Here is a 5,028-nt window from a genome sequence, read left to right on the forward strand (position 1 = left end):
AGCCTCCAGCTCACACCTTTTTGTCTTAGCTCAGGAAGGATGGCTCCAGAGCAAACTCATTTATGCTGTAGCCAAATCGCTTGCTCATAACTTTAATGCCAGTAGCTCACAAAGTAGAATTTTTGCTCATAAGACTCCACAGCTTAGAGGGAGCGTTGCTTCTAGGTAGGATCAACTGATTGATAAACTAGATTGATAAATTAAGATGTGGCCCTGAGACCCGACCAAGACTCCCTAGGGTAGAATTTGGCACCCCAAAAATCATCTTTTCTTTCAAAACGGAAGCAGGTGTCTGTGTGGAGTTCTCAGACAGGACAGTCTATAGTTGCAGGGCAGGGGATAAAAATGATTAGGAGATTAGAAAAAGAGGGGGGAAACCTAAACCGGTTGAGCACAGATTTTTAGCCTCCAGCTCACACCTCACGTTTTTTTTGCTTTATGAAATGACAACACCGCACAAAGATGCCTGGAGGATGTTTTCTGAATCACAGGAAGTAGTTCTGCACATAGTGCGCAATGAACTTCCGGAACTGCATACTACAAAATATCACAACGATTTCTCAAATAGATTACCTTTCAAAAGGAAATCATTGGACAGATTCACGGAGGATAGCCCAATCAGAGTAGGGCTGCCAATTTCCAGGTGGCACCTGGAGATCTCCCGCTATTACAATTGATCTCCAGATGACCAAGATCAGTTCCCCTGGAGAAAATGGCTGCTTTAGAAAGTGGACTGTGTGGCATTCTTCACTTTCTAGTGAATATGGCCAATATGGGGCTCTTGCCCAACAGGATTTCTGATTGGCTACTGGAGATCGGAGGGTCTGTGCAAATGGAAATAATATTGCTTCAGTTGGAGTTGCCATCTCAGTGCTGTTTTTATTCTCTCATCCTTCTTTTCTCGGGGTATTTTTAAAATTACCCTTGGGCTTCCTATGTGTGGCTGGCTCTGTCTCATGTGGCAGCCATTTTGTGGCTGGCTCCACCTCTTTGGGCAGCCATTTTGTGGTTGCGCCTTCACCCTGTGTCAACATTCCAAAGGTGCCCATGAACTCAAATGTTTGGTCCCCTATTACTGAGGGTGGGGAAAACTAGAAAAGATTATTTTCAGCCTTTTATTTCTCAAGATGGGCTTTGGTCTTTGCATTTTGTCTCAGAGCCTATTGTCTGTCTGTATTTACAACAGGCATCAAAGCACGACGATTGCAGAAAGCAAGTACAAAATGGCTGCTCACCCTTCCTACAGCACCCTCTGGAGGGTTGCACCAGGGGGTCTCCGACCTTTTTGAGTCTGCAGGCACCTTTGGAATTCTGACCCAGCGTGGTGCGCACAGACACAAAATGGCTGCCACAGGAGGCGGAGCCAGCCACAAAATGGCAGCTGCATCTTACCTTTAGTCACACAGTGAAGATCCATCAACTGTGGTTCTAGCTGCTGACAAACCAGCATTTAAAAAAAATCTGTACAACCAATCAAATGCCCCATCCAGCCCTGCCCACTTTCTAAATCTGCTAGGCAGGTGCCAGGAAAGGGGACAGCGGGCACTATGGCACACGTGGGCACCATGTTGGCACACATGGACACCATTACCCTTGAATAATCTGACATTCCAGCCTACAGCTGTGCTATTTGTTTACACCGAGATGTGAAATGCAGACTGAATTCCAGTGAGCAGAAGATTCCAGCCATAAGGTTTGGATAATGATTGGATTCCACAGGAAATATTTTTACATGGACCTTTCTACTACCTTTTGGCCTGGGTGAAAGGATTCCTGAATTCCTTGTTTCTTTCCAGAACTCCCTTTTTAAAGATCCAGTTTCCTTTCTTGCCTTCGCATACCAGCACACACGGGGTTAAAAGGAGTCTGGGAAAGAATGCATAGCCTTCGCAGGGAGCAGGGATTCGAACCCAGAACCTTTAGACTGCTCTCAACCCTGACTTTCAATATTCAGTCTTTTAAAAATATCGGGCCTTCGCAGGGAGCAGGGATTCGAACCCAGAACCTTTAGACTGCTCTCAACCCTGACTTTCAATATTCAGTCTTTTAAAAATATCGGGCCTTCGCAGGGAGCAGGGATTCGAACCCAGAACCTTTAGACTGCTCTCAACCCTGACTTTCAATATTCAGTCTTTTAAAAATATCGGGGGGGGGGGGGGGTGGCGGCGGCACGATGGAAGAGCGCGCTGCTGTTTCGCCGCTGCCCCCCCCCCGCCAAACAGGCAGTGCTCTTCTCTTAGGCAGTCGGGGCCCGGCAGTTTGCGAGTGCTCCTCTCTTCGAGGCTGCTGGGTATTTTCGAAAGTAGCAGTGTAATAATACACAAACCACTGATGATGTCAGCTTGTTATTGACTTTCCAAGTCTGAATGACTGAGCAAAGGAGAGGGGGTGGGGTGGAATCAATCTCTGGCAGGCGGAGGTGGCCCGCCGCGCGAAAATGAGCGCTCAAGGTTGAGCCGGGGAGGCTGGGGGATGGGCGGCCGCTCGCTCGCTCCCTCGCTCTGCTGGGTGGCGGCGGCGGCGGAGGGAAGGGCCGGGAGAGGCGGGGAGGGAAGCGATGCCAGGCCCGACGCCGGCTGCAAAGCCCACCCGGCCCGGATCTGCGTCCCCGGGCGCCTCGGGCGCACCACTCAAGCCGCGCACAAAAGGAGCCGGGCCGGGCGGGGGTGACTTGCAGGAGCAGGCCTAGGCAGACAGGGCTGGGAGGAGGAGGAGGAATGGCGGCGATGGGGAGAGGCAGGTGCTGTTCCGGCCTCAGAACCCTTCCCGTCCTCTGGAAGCAGATCCGGAAGGAGGTGGCGGAAAGCTAAGCGGGTTGCAAACAATGTTCCCTCTAAGCTGTGGAGTCTTGTGAGCCAAAATTCTACTTTGTGAGCTACTGGCATTAAAGTTGTGAGCAAGTGATTTGGCTACTGCATAAATCAGTTTGCTCTGGAGCCATCCTCCCTGAGCGGAGGCAAAACTGTGTGAGCCAGAGGCTAAAAAAATGTGAGCTGGCTCACACTAACTCAGCTTAGAGGGAACACTGGTTGCAAACAACTGAGCGCCCCCACCCCCCGCAGGGTTGCCAACTCCGGGTAGGGAAATACTTGCATATTTGGGGCGGGTATCATGCCATACAGTCCACCCTCCAGGACGGCCATTTACTCCAGGGGGACTGATCTCTGTCACCAGAAGGACAGTTGTAATTCCAGGGGGGCGCCAGCCTTCACCTGCAGGTTGGCAACGCTGCTTCCCCGGACCTTTTGGCACGCCAAGCAACGCTGTATCCTGCAGGGTCCCTAGGAGCCAAAGAGCTGAAAGGCAAGCCCTCCTCTTGCTGCGCCTATAGCAGGAGGCCTGGGTGACGGCTTCTTGAGCTCTAAGAGCAACCTATTCCCCTTCTGTTTTCATAAATGCTTTTCTATTTTAAAGGTTCGTGTGTCTTGCACTGGTTCCCACCCAGATGCTCTGGAGGCCCCTTCCAGAGGAGAGGTCTAAAAATCACAGTGTCATAATCAGCTCAATAAAACAGCTAATGCACAAGTAAAATCAATATGCAAATATTTCTCTGTGGTCAATAGAACCAGTTTGCCTAGCAACAGAAGACAATCAGCCCGGCCTTTTGTTGCTCTGGTTCTCAAAACTAGGGCTGGTGACTGAGGGGCACCGCCACATTCAGGGGTATTTAATCCTCCGAATCCCAGAGCCAGGAGGCCACATCAGGGGAAGGCTTCGGCCTCTATGCCCTGTTGTCCGTCCAGAATGCTGGACTAGATCCAGCAGGGCTCTTCTGATGTTCTTACGAATTTCCAGGGCTATTTTTGGGCAGGAACGCACAGGAACGGAGATCCGGCTGGCTTCAGAGTTGGCCACGCCCACTACAGCCAAAACCTCTGCATGCGTGGCTACAGAGGGAAGGCCTGGAGAGTGACCCCCCCAGCAACTCTCAGGCAGGCAGGCGGGGGGGGGCCTGGAAGGATCAGGGAGGCATTTAAATGCCTCCCCATGCCTTCCCCAGCCTGTCCAAGGGCCACCTTGCCTGGGCTCCCTGCAGCCACGGGGCACTCAGGCAAGTCAAGGGAAGGCATGGGGTGTGGCCTAATATGCTAATGAGTTGTGCTGTCAGGGGTGTGGCCTATTATGCTAATGGATTCCTGAATTCCTGCTGTGCTTTTCCCACCAAAAAAGCCCTGCGAATTTCCATCTGCCACAGAAGCTTGCCAGGTGACCTTGGGTCACCCGCACTCTCTCAGCCTGTTATGTATTAGAACTGGAACATCCCAGGACTGTCTTCCAGAGACTGGCTGAGCCTGGAGCTCTAGAACAATACAGGGAGCGGTGGTGCAGGCAGTAAAACGCCTGCTTAACAACTACGAGCAGCCATTGCGGCTGTTCGAATACCACTGTGGCCGGAGTGAGCTCCCGGCCTTTATCTGTTAAGTCGTGTGCTTAACAAAGAAGTCGGAGAGTGATTCAGCAAGAATGCGGTTTATTCTTCAGCTCTGTTACTTCTCCGAACTCGGTACAACGATCGCCAGCCAGAACCCATCATTCGAACCACTCGAGCCAAGGGACAAGCACTGGCTGCTCTGTATTTAAACATTCCGGCTAATGTAGCCACACCCACTGTACAATAAGCAACCTATTAGGTTGAAGCAATAACGACCAATCACAAGCGATCCCGCTCTGCACGGTGATTGGCAGACACTTTCTGGGCTAGGGCTCCTATTGGTTACATTAGGATCCTAGCCCAGGATGAAGCTTAACATGGCATCTCAATCAGACGATTCACACATCAGTATTTACATCCAAGACTCAATGGCACAGTTTACATGGCAGTTATATACAATGCAATACATAACAAATCCCTCCCCCCTAAGCAAAAACATTAGGAACAATCGTAATCGCTTAAGTAGGTGGGCACTCTGCGCACTCTCTGTGACCTGCGTGGCTGTACAGGCTCAGCAGATGTCCCAGCTTGGGGAACCGCATCACGCTCGGGGACTCCCGAGTCAGGAGCACTTCCACTACTAGCAATGGGTCGTT

This window comes from Gekko japonicus, unplaced genomic scaffold (assembly GCF_001447785.1).
Source record: "Gekko japonicus isolate JY-2015 unplaced genomic scaffold, Gekko_japonicus_V1.1 scaffold516, whole genome shotgun sequence".
NCBI lineage: Eukaryota > Metazoa > Chordata > Lepidosauria > Squamata > Gekkonidae > Gekko > Gekko japonicus.